The sequence below is a fragment of the Leiobunum rupestre genome, chromosome 7 (genome assembly GCF_980474605.1).
Source record: "Leiobunum rupestre chromosome 7, qqLeiRupe1.1.hap1, whole genome shotgun sequence".
Lineage (NCBI taxonomy): Eukaryota > Metazoa > Arthropoda > Arachnida > Opiliones > Sclerosomatidae > Leiobunum > Leiobunum rupestre.
In genome coordinates, this window is record NC_143390.1 from 38,404,324 (window position 1) to 38,428,441 (window position 24,118).

At 38.9% G+C, this 24,118-nt stretch overlaps 1 protein-coding gene across 1 annotated transcript in view; it reads left to right on the forward strand.

Moving 5' to 3' along the window:
- The first annotated feature begins 497 nt into the window (after positions 1 to 497).
- Positions 498 to 24,118, forward strand: part of LOC149936216 (adenylate cyclase type 8-like) — a 92,413-nt gene continuing 68,792 nt past the window's right edge. Inside the window, exon 1 of the mRNA XM_090181195.1 lies at positions 498 to 645. The gene's annotated coding sequence lies outside the window, so the exon portion shown is untranslated. The remainder of the gene's footprint in view (positions 646 to 24,118) is intronic.

A 24,118-nucleotide genomic window follows, 5' to 3' on the forward strand; every position in this document is an offset into this window, starting at 1 on the left:
GGATAGACCACCAGTCTTTAACTAGCGCCACTTGAACGAGAAAAGTTATCCCGTTCCCTCCTTTTTACGCCTGTTGGATTTTATTGGGAGTTTGGGGACGAACGAACCTAGTTTTATAGGCCTAGCGCGTTTTTTTACTAGTTCAGTAGACCCTTACGTTGACCGTCGAAACGACGTTAAAGTCGGGGTAAAGTCCGCGTCCGCCGTCGTTGGGCGCGGTGGTCGAGCGACGTTCGTCGGAGAGTTCGGCCGACGAACTGGCGTTACCATTGACAACGTAACTTTCTATCGCGGGTCTCCCGCCGGACGGAACTCCGCCTAGCGGTGGCGAAGGGAATGAAAGGGAGGAAGGAGAGGAGTCGGCGGGGAATATTGGCCCCACGCGTCTCTCTCAATCCGCGCGAGTTCATTTTCAAACTGCCGTGACGAGAAGCGCACGTGCGACGGCCATTCTGACAACAAGTGTTTCTTCCCAACATTTCCTCGGATATCAAAAGGGACCAGCCGCGAAAAGGGACCAATATCCGTCTAGTTTGGGACGGGCAATCTCGCTTCGATTTCTCGTCCGACACGAATTCTTTTCGCGACGAAACTAGAAAAGGAAAGAAGCGCTCCGCCATAACAATGCCACTCTGATCTTCGTTGGTGAGTCTCCTAAATATTTGTTTCCTTTCTGGTTCGTTAAACTGCTGAAATGGAATTATTCGATGGTTCGTTACTCGCTGGGTTGAATAATTTAATTTTTTGTATCGTTTTCGTAGTGAAGAATTCAAATTCGCACGGTTTTATAACTGACAGTTAGAACTTGGAATATATTTTGAGTAATAATTTCAAAATTAGATTGATTCTACTCAGAGTTATTTAAATATTTCCTAAACATACCTTTGAGTCTATATGCTAAATTGGTGTATTTTACCGTAAGATATAAGTAAATATTCTTAGACAATAAACCTAGTTGTATGTACAAGACTTAGCCAGTTTTCCAGTACTTAGACAATTTTTCAGTTTAGAAGTTTGTTGGGGAGTGGGATAAGTCACCCTCTTCAAAACATGAACGGGAAACTTGTAGGAAACGTAGCTTTATTCGGTACAATCTAAATCTCCCAGAGGTTTTCTCTACACGTTTTCGTGAGGGTGGCTTAATCTATCATTTTCAAATCTACGATATATTTTATAAATAATTTAAAAATTTGTAAATTTATTGTACTTTGAGTTATTTTAGATAATGCATACGTCTAAGTGGTAAATTTAACTAATATACCAAGTAAAATTCCATATGTCATTAAATCGTTAACAATATTTTTGAATTGATAACTAAGGAAAATATCCAATATGACAGTTTGTGTATTTTCAAATAACAATAGTAAGCTTTAATTATATCTTTATTTATTAAATTATTCAATTTTGAGTTATACAAATTTGAAACACTAGCAAGCTACGAATTCTAATTATTGAAACAGGCTTAAAACTGATTTTTTAGAGTATCTTCGAAAAAATATTTTTTTAATCGAAAACTTTAAAAAAGTTGTGAAGTTTAATTGAAAAAGTAAGATCCAGTTAATCAATCAAAGACTCCGTTTGCGATTTAAGCAAAAAAAAACCAATTTAAATTTAAATTTGGAAAATACCCCCATCAATTTGAGAAAGTTTGAAGAGATAAAATTAATTTCCACTCTCGAAAACACTTTAGGGGCACCTTTAAAAAAAATTGCGATATCTCTCACCGCATCTCATTTATCTCTTATCTTAATATTAAACTCAGACTCATCGCGAACTATCGTTTTTGCTCATTTTCTATAGCCACGGATTCAAACTATCTCATCTCCTTTGAAAGTTTGAAGCATCTCACTTCCTCTTAATTACTCTCACTGATCTCACAGTGAGTTAAGAGTGCCCATCGCTGCACGATATTTTGTCATTACAATATTACAGGTATATCTCAGGGTACAAGGGGATTAAAATTTAAACGACTGTTTATACATAATTATTAAGTACCTTTTAACACGCAAAGAAAAAAAAACAATTCTTACAATAAGACAAATTATTTATCATAAACCGCTATAAACGCTATTAAATTTTTAAATTTCCGAGACGAATTTGAACGTTGCGTAACCGAAAACTATGAATGTAAATTTTAAAATGCATTTTAAATATCAACGTCAATTTGGGAGTATATTTACATTTATAACGCAACCGTTCTATTCAAAGAATATAAAGCTTTTATGATTCTTATTGCTCCAAATCACCGTACTCTTCAATTATATCCAAAAATATTCCTAAGACATTTTATTAGAAATCACCACATATTAAATTCTACGCTTCTACTAGTCAAAATAAATCCGCGCTTATAAAAATTTAAAATGAAATTTCCGCCCTTCCATTTTTCAATAAAAGATAACGGTTTCAAATTCAACAATGAAATGCGGGTTTTAACCATACAAATTTCCCTCATCTTTACAAAAGAATTCCTCGCGGAAGTCCAGAAAATTCGGTATGGAAGTTAATACGAGATAAGAGTCAACTTGATACCCGTTTCATTTTACGCGGGTTACCTCTGGGAATTCTCAAGATTCCTTATTTAACCCGTACATCCCGTATATTTCCCGTTTAACTATGGAAACAAGACGGTGAGGTATGTTCGGTCTCAAGGACCTCCTGGGAGCTAGAGATTTTTTTTGACGGTGCCGGATGAGTATCTAATTTATTAGGCAAACATGTATCTTCTGTTTCTTTAGGGGTTATTGTGATTGACGAGTTTCATTAGACGCGTGCGGGAGGGACACGCGGGAACGGAAGAATTCCTTTACGGTTTATGGACGCGGAGTAATTGAAAAGAGGTTGCGTCTTTGCTATGATTGAGCTACCTATAGTCTAATTTCGTTCGTTGATAGTTTAAAGGGTGCCGTGGGAAATATTTGCGGCTAATTTTCTTATAAGAATTTGCTTTAGCTACGGTGTTTAATTTTTAGAAACCTAGTCTATTAAGGACGGCTGGTTTTCACTGACAAGAAGACATCCCGAAGTGTAACCCACCGATTTTGTTCAAACTCGGGGGATTGGTAGACCTTCATGTATCATGAAAAATCCTAAAGGGAATTTATTCAATGGGCAACCGTTTTGCCATGGCAACGAAAAATGTTTTTGACAACACAAAATATTAAATTTTCCCATTGAAAATAACATGGGATTTCAATTTTGAGGGTTTTTTTGTCAATTTTTATCTATTTTTTCTATTTTTGGCATTTTCGAAATTTTGAAATTTGTTCAAATTTTCCACGGGGGGGGGGGGGGCTAGGAATCGGTCAGAACCCATGTTATTTTCAATGGGAAAATTTCCATTTGTTGTTGTCAAAAACATTTTGAATAAATTCCCTTTAGGATTTTTCAAGTTACATGAAGGTCTACCAATCCCCCGAGTTTGAACAAAATCGGTGGATTACACTTCGGGATGTCTCCTTGTGAGGCAAGAACACGTTGACGCCAAAAAATGGATTAGGCCTAAGCCTTTGTTTGCACTAGCGCATCACTCAACCTTTGGACGTACAAACGTTTTCACGTGTTTAAAGAAAAATTACACATTATTACGCGCGCTAGTGGAAACCAAGCTTTTTGGATATGTTTTGTGTCGTCGTTCGTCCTAGTGAAAACGACCCAGCACTTATCTATTATTTATGCCAGGCTGCCAAAATTTACCGCAGTTAAATTTTCATCTCAGCTGAAGCAACTAAGTTTAGCAGATGTTATGGTAACCCATAAGGATAACGGCTTTTTCGCATTCGACGTATACGAGGCAAATGCCCCGTATACGTCGAATGCGAAAAAGCCGTTATAATCATTTCGTAAATTACAGTCTAAAATCTTAGCTTATCGACCTCAATGATAAATTTGAGAATTTTCGCGTATAAGTTTTGACTTTGTATTGGATCCAATTTAATTTAAGATGTCAAAGTAAATCTGTTTCCATAAAATAAAACAATAAAAAAATTAAAGTTTAAAATGTTTTCCTCCGAGTCACGAGCTTAAGCTTTTTAGTACTTTATTGGCACGCGCGTTTCGCACGTGGACTTTAATTTCCAAAATCTTTATCGACTCGAGCGCGCGCTCGTTATCTACAATAACTATTGCTAGTGACGTAGAAAAAACATTTACACGTGACCTCCCGTATTTTATAGAAACACGTATTCTTACGGCCTAACCTCCAAAGCGTTCTTTAACTCAAACCCCAACAAATTTAGCGATTACCGCAGCAACAATCCACTAAGCAGTGCCGACACACTCAAAACTTACTGTTGAAAAAACAGCAAATACGGTTTATAATTTACAGCAAGGTGCAGTTGAAGTGGGTTAACAGCAGTTTGTTGTAAAATTTACAGCTTTCTGCTGTATTTTTAAGAAAACAGTAGTGACTGTAAAAATTCATATTCGTACTGTTTTTAAAATGACAGTTATATTAAAATAAACAAAATGAAACCGTGGTTGACGTTTTACTTCAAAAGTGCGTAAAATTTACCACACGTTGCTGTTTTTTTCTGTTATAAACGGCAAGCGCTAGTATATAAAACAACTAATTATTATTTAGTTGTCAAAACATTTTTTAAAATCGCACAAGGTTCATTTTAGTTTTAAATATAATAATATCTGATAAACATATTTTTATATATTCTTTTGTATAAGTAGCATCCCACGCAAAATGCTATATTAATTACAACCCTTGTTCATCGTGTGCTTAATAATTTGAAACCAAGTTAATAGTTTACTTTCCTTTGGTTTTCCCTATAACTCTAAAGTACAAGAGGCTCGAGCTAAAAATAATCAACTAGAGTTGTAGTCAGTTATGATATTATCGATTCAATTTTTCTATTGGATATGACAATATTTTGACAAAGTTATTGTTATTATAATAATTGATAGTCTTGTATATATTTCTATCATGAATTAATCCTGCCGTATTTTTAAACAGCAGAGTGTCCAGTAAATTTAACAAGAAGCATGACAATAAAAAAACCAGTTAGAGTTGGTTGTGAAATTAACAGCATTCTGCTGGCATCTATGCTGACCGCAGCTTACTGTAAAATTTACAATAATATTTTTATGTGTGGATAATATCAAAAGCTACAGGACGGAGCGTCCATTATTGGAACCCTAGAGATTATGTTCAATTTAAAAGAAATTAGCGGTAATTTGGAAGCTAACCAGGCAAACATATGACTATATTCATCTACAAAAACTAAAGTCAACATGGCCACACGAACTAGCAATTGATTCATCGCCACACAAGGCAAAATCATGACTAACACTATTATGAATTCAAAGGCGTAACCAGCACCGCTATAAAGAATGATTAATAACCGGTTAGTATAACTACACACACCTGCTAACGTAGTACAAGTACGGTGAAAAGGTGATAGCACACGTACCCGTGCTTAAATTCGAAAACAACAACACTAGGAAAATAATTCAGTCGCGGGGGAGGCTCGGAAAGAGGGCTAGATTTGAAAAGGGCTCAATTTAGTTAAAAGCTTTATCACTTAAGCTTATAGTCACCCCATCCCAAGGGATGCTATAAAAAGCTTTGTATCCTTGGTATAACGAATGCTGCTTTTTTAAATATTTAAATTCAGGGTCGAACAGAAACGTCCCCGAACTATTACTTTCAAATATTCCAAAATTTTCCGCAACATTAATTATTCACGATTAATCGAGGGAAAGTTAGTTACGCAACGCGTATTAATCTGGCTTCTGTCATAGCCTCCGTTTTATACAGTCGCCGGTCAAAAGATACGCTTTTAACCCTTAAAATGTCATCGTTTTCCCCATTGTCAAAGGCGATGATATCAGATGGAAGTGACGCGACCAAATACGTGTCCGTTCAAGGATGTCGAATTATAAATATTCAATGTGGAATACTATTATCTATCGTATATCGAGGTTTTTTGCGAAATTCAAAAATACAATATGTGAAAACAATTCGCCCGCCTTATGTTACACCACTACTGACTACGAAACTTTTAAAGGGCATTTAGTTTGGACACCAAACTTGTCCATCTAATTGACAGTGAATTAAGCAGTGTCAACAGTAAACGTTGAACACGTTTTTTCGGTTAGGTGACCGTTTTTTGTTTGTACAACTATTTGAAAATCAACCAATGAAGCTATTCCTTAACGTCAATGACGCGGGAACATTTTCCCACTCATCTGCTTAATATCTAATATTGCTATTACCGAAACGTACACATAAATAATTTGGACAGGCTAAACCTTATTTCTAAATTTCATACAGGAAAAAGTATAGAAGACGACCTTAAAATATACAAATAATGCCATTGGAAGAAACAAAATCGTTAGCAATCATGAGAATAATTGTTTGGTGTAAAGTGTGAACAGCGTAGGGTGACAAATTAATTGGTATACCGAACATGAACCGCTAATTTGGTACCATTAAAATAGCATAATCTGAACAGCACTTAACATTTTAGGTTCAGTTCCAGCAAAGGTGTAGCTCTGAAGTGGGCTAAAACTATTTACCTACTGTTTCATGAGTCTTTGAAAAGTTTATCTTAGAGTATTAATAGAGTGGTTAAGACTGACGAAAGGTCTGCAAAGCGCAAACCCTGTAGATTTTGACTGCTGTATACAAACTACCAGGAGACATGACACATAGATGGGTTACGGCTTCTCCATTAGTTTCGCGTTACATTGGGATGTGGTTTTGACTTGGAGTTGGGCGCAAAACTCTCTTCCCTCCAGAATGAAACAGAGTCTTCCCAGAATACTTAGCGGTTTGGAAGGAACGTACATTTTAGCACGCAACGCCTCTACTAACCAATAGAGCTGGTTACAACCGCGAGGACTTCTTGGTAAAGTTTCGCTTCACGCATTGTCCCTCCACATTTCCGCTTTCATCCAACTTCTTCATACTCTAGTATGGAAGAGGTTGGAAGCTGGCCTTTGATCAGACACACATAGTATCCGATTATGAACGTGTACGCTTAGGTTCGCCGAAGTGTTTGAAGTTTCTATTAATTGAGTATAGAAGATTTTAGCAGTTCCGCTCATGGTCGCTCTGTGGGGTGCCCCAGAAAATTATCTTTCTCTATAAAAAGGGTGATGGTCAATATCCGGTGCCGGTGTTGGCTAAGATTGGACCTCAACTACTGGGAAGTTTCGTAACGTACCACAGGTTTCTGGGAAAGGGATGATTTGTACGGTTTATCCACAAAGCGTTGGAGGATTATAATATAAAAAGAATGAACCAAATAAACAATAACACACTAGAATAAAAAATATATGTACAAGTGTTTTTACAAAATGTTTCGAAATATTTCCACTTTTCTATGTCTACAAATTTTAAGAATTTTATTTTATTATTTGTTTAAATTTATTGATTAAAATTAAGTTTAGTTTTTAATTTAAAGACTGTGTATCGCATTCTACGTTATGGTTTTAGTTTTATTTTCGTTTTGTACATCTACACACTTTGATGTGTATAGATGTACAAAATAAACTCGAATATTTTTCGAGTTTATTATGAAAACTCGTGAGTTTTGAGCTTATTTTTGAAACTCTAGATTTTGTAGTTCATTTTGAAAACTCGCGAGTTTTTAGTTCATTTTGAAAACTCGAGATTTTTTAGTTCATTTTGAAAACTCGAGATTTTTTAGTTAATTTTGAAAACTCGAGATTTTTTAGTTCATTTTGAAAACTCGAGATTTTTTAGTTCATTTTGAAAACTCGAGATTTTTTGGTTCATTTTGAAAACTCGAGATTTTTTAGTTCATTTTGAAAACTCGAGATTTGTTAGTTCATTTTGAAAACTCGAGATTTTTTAGTTCATTTTGAAAACTCGAGATTTGTTAGTTCATTTTGAAAACTAGAGATTTTTTAGTTCATTTTGAAAACTCGCGAGGTGGAACTTGTTTAAAATAAGCTCATCGAATACTCGAAATATAAGCTTTGGCTTCAATTTCAAACTCGAAATTGTTTCGAGTTTCTCTTCTAATGGTTTTCGAGTTTCGAGTCGAGTACTCAACCAAAATCGAGTGCTCGCACATGCCTAGCGATTTTCTGTATTTTTAACACGACTTTTACCTCAATGTTTATCTATAAGTCTTGACAATACTTAATATGTCATATACCAATTCTCCATTTTAGTTGTCAAAAAGATTTTTAAGCTGTTGAAAATACTAACTATTAAAATGAGATACAGAATTTGACTTATTTTAAAAAAATATGCCAATTAGAGAATTAAGTTCGTGTCAAAATTGGCAGACGGAATATAACATAAAATGTATCAATAACAATGTTTATATAAAACTGGTTTCGTTTCGCAATTTTCCGCCGTATTTTTGTACCATTTATTTCTTAGGAAAAAGTGTGATTGGTATAAGATAAACAGTCGAGAAATTTTCGAGTCAAAGAGACTGTCATCTTTATTCCTCGCATATTTGGACAAACACCTTTATAATGATCCCTTCTAGACGGTCGATTCCTAAGAATGCCCCGAAGGAGAGAATAAATTCCAAAATAGAGCAGTGTTTGCCAATATTCGCGGCCCATATTTTCACTTTTCGTACGCGTACATTGTGAAGAAAATAAAATGCAGATATTGATGTCAAGAGACTACGGATGAATGTTGTTCCGATTAAGGCGCTTCCTTACCATCCACCGCCTGGTTTCCGTTTCCGCTTCGCGCGCTTTTGAAGAGTATACTTGGCAGCTCCGGTCAAACCGGGGAATCGGGTAAAGTTTGCGAATTTGACGAGGGACTCTGTATCAGCGTGAGAATATCGGAAACGGCAAAGAAGATTATCTTGATTCCGCCTACGCGTTTTTACGGCATTAGAGATGTAAAGGAGTCCTCCCCGCCGTTATTCGGCCCAGTTTCCTCCCAATAGGTTTATTAGCGGATGAACGGCGCTTTAAAAGCCCCGGTTCATTTCGAACTAATAATTTGTGTCGAGAGCTTTTTTAGGGTCAATTTTGCCATTTATATTTTTGACCCAGTGACGCGGAATCGGGAACTATGGGAACGACCAAATTTATAGATCTACGGATGACGCGTTTTTAAGCGGTACGGGAATTGACGGTTAGCCAAAAGTGCTTTTACTACTTGACGAAGTGATTTTCGTGAAATATTTCAGTGAAAACAGTCTTAAACCTCGCGAAGTAAAAACGCCAATTTTTTTAAGGGCGCCAAAAAGCTTGCAATTTTTAGACGTTAAGGGGGAAGACTTCAGTGGCCATTGTCTAGTTTCGCGCTATTTCAAGCTGAACTGTTTTATTTTTGTGTTTTAACTTATATAATTAATATTTACGTGTAGAACAGCCTCTTGTTTAGTGCTTAAAATAATTTTGACAATTTTAAATTTCAAAGTAATTTAATTATTACGTTTTAATTTGGACCCCCGGAGCTAAACAAGTTGGGCAACCTCCCAAACTACCCTTTAGTTATAGCCTTATATCTCGTTAACTATTAATATTAGAATTATCAAAATTATTTTAAGCACTAGAGGAAGGTTCAGCCTATTAATAAAAATATAATTCGATTGTGGAACTGTTAAAACTGAAACGTTCAGCTTGAACGAAAAAGAGGTTTTTACTATAGTCTTCCCCCTTAAGAGATTAAGCGAATCGCTCTAGACGTTTGTACGACAACATCGGGAGTACCTACACGTTCACGAAGAAGAGTTTATTTTTAAAATCAGTTAAGCACACATTCAGTTACGCATTTGAACCAAAGAGCATGTTATTTGTTTCAGAAAAATTAGAAAAATTTTCACGTTTTTGATAAATTTATTTTTGGTGAAAAGGTGCTAGACCCAAACTTTCAATGAGAAAGTTGTAGAGTACCGCTGATAATGTACTAAGAAAAATATTCCCTTGAAAAAGAACAATGTTTCACGAAGATACGAGGTGATGAAAAAACAAGTTGTCCATATGGGGCAATACCTAGTTTTGTGCGCCAATTCGTAGAATAATATCAAAACATAAACGTAAGGTTACAAGAGAAACTCTTGTACTTTTTGAGAAAAATGCCCAGTCAGAGGAAAAAAAGACACCCTATATATGTATTACCAAAAGTAGCATAAGACCCAAAAGTGTGTCAGAACGGTGTAGTAGTTAATGAGAGTTTGTCGCAAAGTAAAAAATGGAAACGAAGGGGGTCGGAAAATACGTCATCAAAATCGAGGTACTCCACCGCCACCGAGTGAGGCGTTTTAGAACGTATGTCTACGGGCGAGTAAATCGAAGAGAGATAATCGCGCCAGACTAGAGACTAAATATAATAGGAAAACTAAAGCCCATTGCAACTTTTCCCTTTGGCAATTTTCATACTACCACAAGGTCTACCGAACCCCCGAGTTTCAACAAAATCGGTGATAACCACCTCTGGTAGTCTCCTTGTCAGCGTTGCCCAAATACATGTCTTTTTTAGTGTTGGTAGGCACGTGACACCCAGTACGGTCAACCCCAAATCATTTTGAAGTACGCGTCTGGGTAGGCCCTTTGACGACGCTTCTGCTTATAAGGATGCAGTTACCTGCGAAACGAAACCTTAAAAATCGAGATCGGAATATATACCGCGAAAGCCTACGAAGGGGAGCATTTTAACTTCGTGTTGGACATATTACTCTGGTCGTCGTATGGTTTTCCTACATTTCTTGCAGACATCGCTCGATAAATTATCATTTTTATATAATTACTTCTCATTGGGTTACTCGCCGTGGGCCCAATGAGTAACCACTTCGCCGGCCGTTCATAACTGGCTTGTCACCAGATCGTATACTTCGGAAAGTGGTCTCTGTTAAAGTCACCGATAATGTACTTTTTCTGGAGACTTTGGATGTGATAACTAACTATTTAGGACTGTGGCATTGTAAGCCGGCCATCTGTTTAAAGGCATTAAAGTCGCTACATGACTTGGGCCTAAGGTGGTGCCTTGGGTACTAGCCTAGCTGATTATTATTATTATTATTTTTATTATTATTATTATTATTATTTTTATTATTATTATTATTATTATTATTATTATTATTATTATAATTATTTTATTTTAACTTGTTTAGAGGGTTTTGATCGTACCTCGGTGAAATTAGGCTTTTGAGCAATGAATACGTCTGGGAAGCCAATACAGTTAATAAATCTGTATTATTTTTGTTTCTGTTAACAGCATCTACCGTTGGCTCTTCTATAATATCGTTTGCAATGAAATATAAATCCATAAGTTATTTGTAGATAGTTCATGGCGTATCAGATCCGTCAAATTCTGGAAAATCCCCATATGTTGTAGCCACTTCTACTGTTGTTTTCAGTAAAGGTTCTTAGCATTAAAAGTCGCTATATAACTTGGTCTTAAGGTGGTGTCTTGGGTATTAGCCTAGCTGATTATTATTATAATTATAATAACTTCCCTTCTAACTCTGTGCATCTTGGCTATCAGGCTACACTGGTTGGTTAACGAGTCAGACGCAAGAATCCAGGAGTTCGTATCCACGCTTCCCGTGGCGTGGATAAGTCTATACCATTTGGGCCACACTGACTTAACAGCGCTAATTATTCATGCAACCTAACTCCATTCTTGCGTCGCTGTGTTGAGCGTTTGGACAGAGATCACCACACAATAGGCGCTGTCGAATCCTCTAACCAAGTAGATGAAGCTGTCGCGAGCGACTTATTCCGTGGTAGGCTCTCGGTTTGTGATGAACCACTGATCCGCCTGAATGTCGTAACAATCTATGTCGGAAATTAGTTATCAGTACGTCTCTAATATCTTGGGGGAATTCTGTCGAATGGAACGTTGGCGTTAAAGATTTCGTATTATCGATTTTTTTTCGGTCATGATGATATGAAATTGATTCGTTCAGCAGCCGAGTAGAGTCGGGGCTTATTCTTACCTTGGGATCCAACGACACAGTTTACCGCAAGAGAATTAACACTATAAAAATTCCCACAACTTATTTTGAAGTACAAGACCAAACTTCGTCTCTTCTCTCGTTTACTACGTCCGATTTCAAGAAGGCGTGGACGTTGTCCAACTGGAGACCGCGGAAATCTTCGCCTTGTCGCAACACCTTGGAACACGCGATTAACTATTTCTTTCGAAATGTTATCAGTGATTATATTAAAGTCTACCTGGAGGAAATTATCTAGAGTGAAGGTGTTTCTCTTCCTCTTCGACTCCATGCAACTTTCGAATCTTTCACCCAAGCCAGTTGATGGTATCGGACTGCGTTAGTTTTGCCCAAGTCTACCTCGATAACGTGGCGCAGAAATTGACGTGCGTGAGACGCATCTGTCAATTCTGCATGGTCAGGTTCTCGTTGTAAGCGAAATCCAGGGATTGCCGCAATGTGTTTCCGGGCAAAGATGACTTGGAAGATCTTGTTTTAGATCATATCACTCCAAGGCCATCTTATTTAACCCAAGGTTCTGGTAGTGTGATTCAAATATCACTTGTGAATGGGAAATACGATACCTTTGTTGGAACGGAATTTTGTATCCAGCAATTGTCCGGATTCGGTTATATCGCCCATAGTTGCTCGGATATTACCTCTTCCACGAAGCTCTGATATTACTCTACGACATTTTCGTCGTTGTTTGTGTGAATAATCCACAAAATTCTAGACTAAAGACAGTATTCAAGTTTTTTAAATGAAATCTGGATGTTTTAATTTAAGTATACTATAAATTAATATGATTATTCCTATTGAGCAACGGCTATGAATTAAACTATTAAATTTCCGGTTTCTATGATTGGTGGAAGGACATTACAGAGGTGGAATTTCAAACACAAAAGCGTAGATTTCGAGACAGATAGCGGGAAAATCAGAATAATTCATCAACTTCTGAGCTACCGATTCCAGAACTTTATATTACGATATTTTAAATAATTTTTCTAATCTATATATTTACTGCGGCTTACATTTTAATTACTGCCTGGTTATCGAAACTTACATTTATTTCACGTGCTTAATATGAACCAAATATTTAGTCTGAAAATAAACCTAGGATTGGGAGGATTAAATTTAACTTTATTACAAGCTGAATATGAACGTAATGTTTTTAATGAAATATAAAAATGGAACATGTAACTTTTCCCGTCAAACCACGGATGTGTTAACCGCATCGCCGACAACATTTATCGCCTATATCACTCCGCCTGAGGATGATCAGTGTCGAATGGATATTATAAATCATATTTTAACGATGTAATATTTTAAAAAATCATAATTTTTTCCTCCAAAACGTACTTTTTTAAAAATCAATGAAAGTCTGCGAAGGTAAATTTTTAAAGCGAATAACATGAACTTTCATGTTTCTGGTGGATCAATGATTTTCGCAGTTCTGCCACCAGGTTTAACAGAATCTAAGGATGATTTGCGCTGGTTACGTTAAAAACAAGTCGTAGCGCGTGTTAACAGATATCCCGGGCAATATTTTTGGAGCGATCTGGCTAACAGGAAAGAGCCGAAAAAGTAAGGGACCACCCAGGGCACCAAAATCTCTAGCTCACATCACTGAGGTATATATATTGTAAAATTCTGATAATATATTTCATTCTCTTAGGAAGAATAGGTATTATTTCGTTCTCTTATGGACTTTCGCGGTTGGTTCCAATAGCGCGTTTACCATAAACATTGGCTTGATTCCAGACTGATCAAAGGGTGTTAGCTTTTCAGAGTGACTTACAATATCCGAGTATTTACCGCTTCAATAACAACCCCGAAGCCTTAAACTACTTCCACGAGGAAAGGCCGAAATACAAGGCGTAAAAACGGCGGGGCGAACACCTCGGGTGGCCGGGCCCTTTTCGCTCGGCCAAGCGAAAAGATCAAGTTTTCACCCCTTTATCGCCCCCCCCAGCATCTATCAAAAGCCCCAATGCTACACCCAAAAACTGAGCACGCCTGACTAAAGCCTTCGCTGGCTTAAAAGAACAGACTCTACCCTCTAAGCCGCCTTTTCTTCTCGCTGCGTTTCGATATAGGCCTCGATAAGGCACGGCTCCAGTGAAGATCCCGGATAGTTTAGGGGGGAGTGTGGGCGACTGGCTCTGGGGTTTGTAACGTGGACCTTTCCGCAATACCTTACGGATATTCTAAGCACTCGAGGCAAGGGAAAGTTCACCTGATCTGTAAAAGCAATGGATAACGTTTTTTGTTATACGCTTCGTATACCTACAATGTAAGTAGTGAAAAATGTACTTAGCAGACACAATGACCGCGAGTAAATGAATCGAAGTAAACGAAGCGGATTACGAAAAGCATTTTCTATTTAAAGTCCGAAGATAATTTGAGGATAGTAAGCTTCTATCAATGTCGCCTATTAGCAAATTGGCCATAAATTGGATAAGAACTAGCGCCATCTTGTATTGAAAATTTTATTAGCAATGCTACCGGCCACTTTTCAGCAAATTGAGTTATCCCTCTTTATATACGCTCCATAACGGTACTTTGGAGAGAATAGGCCTTTCTATGAAGTAACATTGGCCTTCTGGTTTTGATGTTGCTGCTGCGTCACGGGTGACGTATCGATGACGTTTTTACTACGAAAATTCGATGAGGTACCCTGTTTTTAAGCATAAACTGAATTGAACTTCTACGTATTTCGTGACGAATGAGCTACATAAAAACAAGTTAAGCAAGCGTAGTTTATTTTATAGAAAGGCCAATTCATCAAGTTAACATGGCACTGTTGTCAAAGTATTCAGAATTTTCAACGAGGCCTTTTGCATAACATCTGTAATGCCGCCGCTTCCGATCAACCTAATTAGAGGGATTAAGACCTATTAACACTGGTGAGATTCGTGAAGTTACTATATGACCCTGACTTATTGGTAGTCTTGACCAACATACTATCTAAAATTCTCTTAAAATCCAGCATTGCACAATGGGAAAAGGCTATTGTTTTCGGAATTTTATTGTAGTGAGTGACTTCTAGTGAAAATTCTTTCTTTCTGCTACTATTTATTTATTTAGTTTTTATTATTTTACTTAATTATTTTTTATTAAAATATATTTAACATGAATCACGCTTTATTCCTACAACTTTTATTTTACTGGCGTAATCTATTTATAGTCTGCACGCATGCATGCAGAAATGGTTAAGCAAGTTTGAACAAAAATTTAAAATAAGAAGTCATTGAATGATCGCGTAACGACTCTCGTTAATTTCCAAACTGATTTAATTAGTACTTCCTCGGTAGTTTGTAAGCCTATTATCGTATAAGTGTTCTGACAGATTTCTAAGTATCAAAGGTCAACGGTAACGGCTTCGGTCGCGCCTTCAATACCCTAATCACGCGCGAAATCCACGGGCCCTGACGCCTACTTCGAAAGCAATAAAACGTTGCGAGTCTGGTGCCATCCGGGGATATCTGTCATTCGAGATTTGCTCTTATACGTATAAATAAGGGCGCGCGCCCGTCGCGGATACTAAGGCCTAAAAATCCTGAAACGACGGTGAGGGCCCACGTCTTGGTAATTCCTCTCGGTGGACATCTCGAGCCGGGGCCCGCTTTCTTTTCGACTCGACTTTTATGTCGATGAGGATGGAGGGTAAGCGGGGATGACGACCGATTCAAAGGAGCCAGGCAAAGTGAAACGCACCCGGTGAATATTAGATAAACGAGTTTCCAAGATTCACTCGTAAACATTTCCCTCCGGATTATTTGGACATACAAAAAATATTACATTTTGAAAACGGCTTTTTTGGGGCATCGTTTTTTCGCTATAACCAATTTTTTTAGCATATCGAACTTGAGTTCCATATAATATTTTATACTTTCACGTCAAATACTGAAATTATTTTTGAATATTTTTAATTTTCTACCCCATATTTTGTAACGTTTTATACTTCCATCTCACATATTGTAATTCTTTGAACGTTCTGATCCACGTTTTGAAATTCTTTGAACGTTCTGATCCACGTTTTGTAATTCTTTGAACGTTCTGATCCACGTTTTGTAATTCTTTGATATTTCTGTGTCACATTTTTATTCTCTGATCTTTCTTGTCCACATTTTGTACTTCTTTGATCTTTCTGTGTCACATTTTCTAATTCTCTGATCTTTCTTGTCCACATTTTGTACTTCTTTGATCTTTCTGTTCCACATTTGGTACTTCTTTGATCTTTCTGTTCCACATTTTGTACTTCTCTGATCTTTCTTTTCTACATTTTGTACTTCTTTGATCTTTCTTGTCCACATTTTGTAACTCTTGGATATTTCTGTTCTACATTTTGTACTACTTTGATCTTGCTGTTATACATTTTGTACTACTTTGATCTTGCTGTTACACATTTTGATATGTTTGGAATTTGCAGCCATGTATCTTGTAGTTTAAACAAACAGAAAAAAGAAACGGCTCCAGTTGTTGGCAGTTCCTATAACGTCCAGGTCAAATTTCTCAAATGACAACCTTCTTTTAGACCAAAAATCACCTGGAATAGAAATTTGAATCTTTTTGCTCGTCGACAAAAGGTTTTTGGTGTCCGGATTAGAGTGGCGGTTGGTTCAAGCTGCCCCCTCTGCCACTAGGTAATCTGGAAACGCATTTCACAAAGAGGGCTTACAACTCTGCAGAGTGAATTCTAAGAGTAGGCATTGTTCCAACCGGCGTAATTACAAAGGTTGCGAGGAGGTAATTCCCGGTGCCAAAATAGTAGTCATTATTCAGATTTGATTCATGTCAAAAACGCGAAAGGGGCTAGCCTGCTATTACAACCAAAAAGAAAAAGAAAATAATTTCGGGAATGGTTTGTAACCTATAAATTAGAAACAAGGCAAGATAGTACTAAATTAAACTGAGAAGCGCTGGCATTTAAATTTCTCGATCGTGAAAAGTATTCGTAATTATTATTCAAGACCCGTCAACGTACGTAGAATGTTAATTAATAGTAATATATATAATTTAAAATAAAAAAAGGAATACGGCCATGAAAATATCATCAGATTTTGATTTTCGCAGACATGTTTCCAGTTAAAAACGTTACGTGCTCAAATTATGAAATTTCAACGAAGGACCTTGGAAATAATATATTGAAATTGAAATGTATCGCGTTAAATGTATTACTAGTATTTTTTTTTTGGTTTTAAGATTACTCTCTTAAAAGAGATTGATCGCTTTGTTTACCAAAAAATACGCAATCATTTAAAAAAGAAAAAAAATGATAAAACTACACATTTAAATAGTTTCGATGGGAAGCTTGTATTTCCTATCGAAAAATATCTTAATTTACTAGTATACATGTGTCCAAGAAAGAAGACAGCGAGAGTACACAATTCAATAGTTTCGTTAGAAAACTTGTATTTCCTTCCAAAAACATATATGAATTTACTGTTATACAAGTGGCCAGGGAACGTATATAATCCTGGAGCGCTCATCGGAGAAGGACTGTGGGAGGCCTTAATTCCTTCCGACGGCCATTTGACAAGTCCCATTCTAGGCGCAAGCATTAAGCGGCTGGAGAAGAGAGCTAGGATTATAGGAGAGAGCGCTTGGCCAGTTCGTCCTCGGCGAGATCAGATAATAATGGCCGGGTGGCCAATGGCTAATTGCCGCTCTTTTGACGAGAGAAAGAGGCTGATTACGTTTCCACCCTTTTATACAACGCGTACTTTCATTCTTTTCTCGATAGAATCCCCGTAGGACCACTAGCCCCAGGGATTAGCTCGCGATTAAACCGAAGGCGGAGGTTAGTGGTAAAGTCAGCTTCTTCAACGCTGAACCAAATTTTCAAATTAGGTCTCTAACCAACTGCCCAGCGTTATCTTTCAGTTCGTTGTCGTTCTACGGGTTGAACAATTCCAACTTAGTTGCTCCAATGGCCAACTCACGAATTTTTCTTCCGCTAAACACGCGTTTTGAGACGGAAGAAAACCCGCTAATTAAAATAGCTGACACTTTTGCCCGGGAGATGGCTCTAGCACCAACCGAAAGCGCGCGCTTTAACTATCTTATCGGAATAAATAAACGAGTGGTCTAAGGCGCGGTGGGAGTGACGGATTAGACCATCTTTAAGTCTTCGTTAGTTTCTCGCAAAGATTTATTATCGCTCCGAAGAGAAGCAGGTGTTCTTAACAATTACTAAAACGCCCGGCTGATTATGATTAGTGGTAAACATATTTAGAGGTCCCCGACTAGATTAAATTTAGCCCTTTGGCGCGGTTAAGCATTGTTGCATGTCCTAAATGTCGCTTCGAACAAAAGAGAAGACCGCGTTAACATTGTATGCCCCGATTTAAAGCGTCGCTAATATATTAGTCGATAATAAATGGCTTCCATAAATGGCCACAAGCCCGTCTCATCTTTGTTTGCAATATTCGAAATTAGCTCATTCTCAACCGTTCGAAATACTTTTAAGCAGTCGTGGAAACGGAATGAGAGTAATTAAGGAAATGTCAACATTTCAAAGATTGGTTCATTTTCGAAAAGCCCGTTGAAGATTTTAGAATCTTACGGTAATAGACAGTTTAAGCCCTACGCGTCTTAATGCGAATTTAGAAGCTTGCACGAAGCTCGTCTACGTGTTTTTGACTTAGGCCAGGCGCCCACTGCTCTTCGTAACGTCTCCGTCCTAGCTTTCACAAGCCTTTGCTTCGTAACGGAGACAATGCCTTGTGGAAGGCAGGACGGATACGAAACGGAGAGCCAGTGGGCACCTAGCCTTAGTAAGCCGGATGTACACATAAAGCTCGCGAGCGAATTTCGAGCGCGCACGCTTTGGTAGTTTCAAAAACCAAGTTTGCGCAAGAGTAAATGAAGCGTGTGCGAAACTAGCATTTTTTCTAATTTCGCGTCTCACGCGTACAGCCACCTTGTTTCCGTTGCAACGCGAAGATTAGATTTGACAGTAGAAATGATGTCCCAAGAGCCAAGATCACGATATTGGAAACGCTTTTAAGATATGGTGGTTGGAAAAGCGCATTACGTTCAAGTTTTTAAGTCTCGCAAAAAGGCAAGTTTTGAAAGATACGACCCCGCCACCCACCTCGAGCCTAACAAACGTGATTTTCATCGGTGCCGCGATGTCCTCGCGTCATTCGCCGATTTTGCAAAGTCGACAAATACCGTCCATAATTCGTAGCAGCGCGTTTATATACGGGGGGATTTATACCAAGAGGTACTAGGATCGCGCGCCCGCCTCCGAACTAGGAGGAATTCGTTTGCTGAAAAATCCATTAAAAGTCAACGCCCGTCCTCGCTTAAACCTCGAGTCTCTCCGGGGAGATCAAAGGATTTTTAAGCAAAGTCCAAAGTATCTACGGTCGGAGGATGAGACTTTATTTAAGGCAGCCAAGCCACTAGGTCCTTCGCTTTTATCGCGTTAGGCCGGCCGCAAAATGGCCTAGTTACGAACTTATTCACGCGGGACTGTAAGAAAACCAGCCCCGAACTCGCGCTATTTGGATTCGAGATGTACGAGGTTGGCGCCCGCGCCCAACTGACACGAGTCCCGGATGAAACGCCAAATTAGCTTCGATAGAAAAACGAGGGAATACACTGAAAGGCGTATCTTAGAAACTGGAGGACTGCCACGTACATATACGGCCGTACAGAGTGGCAATTTGATCAGCGATCCTTTCTAGAATGGAAGCAGTTGCTAGAATGGCTGTATAGGTCCTTAAGGATCCGTTTTAATGACTGTAGCTTGATCCTCATAATCATTAGAGGAAGGGTACATACCAAATACTTTTAAATTCGCCCCTTTGCGGTCGATTTAATTAACAAAATGCTTTTGGATTTTTGAAAAAGTAGGAGAGGAGTTTGCTAAATCTTGGAGTAAGGAAACTAACATACGGGAGCAGTAGTATCTTGGCTTCCTCATTGGCTGCCAGGTGGGGTTCCGACGCTTTTCGCGCCATCTATATGCCGTGGAGACAAATAAATCGCTATTTCTTCTTAGTTGTCACCACGGCATACAGATGGCGCAAAGTGAGTTAACACCCGTCTACAGCCGCCTGCCAACTAGGAGCAACAAACACAACACCCCACACAAGGAGAACGCAACCCGTCAAAAGTTGTGGATTTTCTTGTGTAGAGTTTTCATTGGCTCCCCCCCCCCGCCCGTAAAACGTTCAGCGTATAGGCTCGTGACGCTCGTCCAATGAAATTCGTACACAACCCTTCGTTAGCGTGTTTAAAGGCTAGCTGCGTTCTCCTTGTGTTAGTTGCTCCTAGCTGCCAACCACTTACGAAGCCATACTTCACGGCCGTCCGCTGATTCCGCGTACTAGCAGAATTAACAGCGTCGGCAAATAGTTGAAGCTAAGCCTAATGAACAGGAATGTACTTAAAAAGGAAATGATCGAAGCGTGAATTAAGGAAGTCTACTCTCCTAACGTTAGAAGGAAAAATAGCCTAAAGAAAATGTCAAACATATCAGGCTTTCACAGGGGCGTAGGAACCGGGAGGGGCAGGGTGGGCAATGCCCCTCCCAAGAATTTTAACACTTTAAATTTAGTTTAAGACGCTGAAAATGGCGATAGAATTTAAGTTTCCGGTAGTCGAAGGTAAACAACAGACCCGCGAAATAGCGGAAATGTCCCATATTCTCTTTAAATTCTAAAAGATGCTTTAAACGAAATTAGGCTCTGTGACGCCAGTACGGAGTCGACATATTGGAAAGCTCTTAGCTGATAATTTGTTCAATATGTCCCCATTTCCCGTCGCGGTGGATGGTTGGGATCCCCGGAGATAATAATATTAAAGAGAGCGCGGAAGACTATTTAAAGGCCGACTACATAGTTATTCGGTCTACTCCGTCTTTCACTGGAAGTTGACTCGCTGCGAGACACATATGCTATGCAAGCAGCCAACTTCCAGTGAAAGATAGAGTAAACCGAATCACTATGTAGTCGGCCTTTAAGCAACGCGGTGGTCCGGAATTTCATAATCCTAATCCATAGACTAGCGGCGTTCGTTGTAGTTAAAAGCGGAGCGATGGTCACTCAAAGAGGCCGGTTCGTTTCAGTCACGGGCATGTACGGAGCGGGAAGTCGAGGAACAATGGAGAATTTTTCATAATTGTCCCAGTTCGATATATTTTTTTGTAAAGACATTTTTGTCCATTCTTCGGGAACGTGATTTTTCTGAGATTAATGAAGATGCAATTAAGCCCCGAAGGCAGCGACGTAATGAGGTCTTTACGAATTTCGGGAAAAGGATGAAGTCGTATGACGAGATGCGTTTTTGAAGAGGCTAAATTTGACGGAACGCCGTGAATACACAATAATTAACGCTGGTTTTAAAACTTTGACAAATCTTACTTTTTCGTAAAATGCTAATGGCCTACGCTTTTCGTTTAACAAACGATAATGAACTCTTAGAGATAATTAAATTTTAACGTAATCATCCAAATATTTAAGTATTGTAATAGGTGATTAAATAAAACATCTTCCAGGAAATCGCTAAGAAGTATTAATTCAGAGAGCCAGGACCCGCAAGTTACTGTGTATATAGTGCTTGTTGAAATAATGGAAACTTTACACCCGTTAACAGAACGTCGTGTTTTAGCTAAGCCTTAATATGTAAATAAAAAAAAAACATACAGGTGAAAAGTTTCCATTATTTCAACAAGCACCATATACACAGTAACTTGCGGTTCCTGATGGAAATATTACTTGGCAATTTCCTTCAAGATGTTTATAAATCTTGGCAAGAATGTATAGGCATATCTTGGTTAATGTAATTATTAAAAATATAGTTCTTCGTCGATGAAAAAAGCATAGCACTCAATCACAAATCAGCAAGCGTTGTTCAAACTCGGAAACAGGAAGAAAATACAAGCGGATGTTTGAAATAAATCTTGGAGAAAAATAAGATCAGGGAACTGTATTTGCCCCCCCCCCCCCCTTAGCCCAGCCAATTCTTTTGAAGAATCACGAAAAACGCAATATGCAAATTAGACGTCGGGCAAAGCCTCAACCAACACACAACCCTTTCCTTCCTATACCGGGTGTTGCTTTGACCCTCGCACTAGCCAGCGCGATCCCAGCAATACTTTGGGGTATTGTAAGTTTTGGGAATAGACAGTATTTACTTACGAACTTTGGGGCATTTACTCTTATCCCTGGAACTACGCTGTGCCTGAATTTCCCTGATTCAGCGTAGAAGTCTGAGCTCTACGGTTATATATATTTTTTTTAGTCGATTGTGACGTGTGGGACAATTCAGTCCTCTCGTCCATTTGAATAATCAGGGCGAGATATGTGTAAAGGCCACGCCAACGGGGGGATACGTGGGGACAGGGATGGGGACACCCGTGGCGGAAGTATTCCGACCACCCGTTGGGGGTTTGGTGGTCTTCTTCAAACGGCCATCCACAAACTCTGCCTCCCAGACGCTTGGGATTACAGGAGTACGCCACTACTCCCGGCCTACGGTTATATTACTAAATAAAAGCTCTTAACAATCGTCGACTAAATATGCGATAATTATGCAACATTGCGATTAAAGGCTGCGTCCGTAAACTGCCAGGCAGAAAGTTTGGTAATTTTAAAACAAAATCTTCTACCTAGGAATTTCTCCAATATAAATTACGATTGATATTATAGATTTATGCCTTCGAAGACAGTAATTACTGTCACTGGAGGGCCCCTTCCAGGGATGGGCCCCTAGGGCACGGCCTAGGCGGAAATACGGCACTGCAGAGATCCTATACACTCTTTTTCGCGGTCTTTTCGACCCCTCTTTTTGGCCGCCCGCTAGTCGGCCATTACCTGGAACCACCGGTGGGGGGTCTAGGCTCGGGTCTTTGGTCCCAGGATATGGAGAATGGGGGTTAAGGGGGGTAAACTCAACATGGACGCGCCCAGCAAAATTCCAAAAAAAAAGAGATATGAAACACTACGCTAGAGCAACGGCAAAATCGCGTACAGTGTCTACCCCCTTTTGTTCCCTTTGCTACGACAGCGCCTTAGTGGCAGGGAGTAAAAACATTTATTTCCCGAAAATGATCACGTGTTTCTGGTTAGTTTTACTGCATTCCACAAGATGGCGACACGATACGGGTGTACGCCGTCACGAAAAACTTACATATCTCCCTTAGCGTAGCTATATAAAATCTCTGCAATCGAGCCACTGACTCCGCGGAGTCTAACGTATCGTCTGGTTCATTCCCATTCCCACCTTGCCATCATGACTATCGTACGGGAGTCGCAAACGTGGCGCCATCCCTAGATTCATTTACGAACTATTAATTAGCGAAACTCACGGGATTCTAGAAACTGTAGTTTGCTAATTAGTGGTTCAGTAAGAGATATAAACAGGTTTCCGGAGAATAGAGCGAGATTATATAGAGGGCTTTTCGATTGCCGCTGTCTGTTCTAGGAAAATGGAGTCCTCTATCGGGGCTAAATTTTAACTTAAGAGCTTAATTTTAGAAATAATTAATATAATTTCAAATTAAGAAGTAAATTAATGAAATTAATTGAAATTAAATTATGTAGATGGCGACTTAAGCAGTGGAATCGGCTTATCCCCCCAAAAATGTACAACACAAGGGGCAGAGCGTCAGCACCCTGTATATCCCGCGAAGAAAACCCCGCAAAATAAGAAATACTCCTTCGGAATTCCCCTTAATTTCGGGCGTCTAGGGCGCGTCAAAAAGAAATTTCCAATTGCCAGCCTAGCTCCGGGGTGCCGATCCGAGGTTTAATATTGCTCTTTCCAGGCTTCGAGTCAATCGGCTTGAGAAAAAAATTGATCGCCTTGAGGTTCGGTTTTGCTTCCAAACCCCGTCGTCTCCAACTGATTAACCCGCTTTCGATTTAAGTTGACGCGTTGCCGCGTTAAGATTGTTCGGGATCTAGGCAAAAAGGTTTCACGATGACTACAGGCCGCCGCGGCTATTTTCAATTTGAACCGTCGGTCGCTCTCGGCTTCGATTTGGGAAGCAATGAGTTCGTAATTTGGCGCCCATAAGTCTCGATGAGGTGGCGAAGTTGGAAGTTGGGCTTCGTTACTCGCCGTCTTTTAACGCGAGAATTATGCGCAGGCTTTGCTTACCAGACGTTTTTTATTGGGGCCTTTGCTAATTTCCAAAGTTTTATTAATGACAATAGTTCGGAGCCAAGTTTGCAAATTGCCAAGGAAATATATTGCGGTGAAGAAAATGT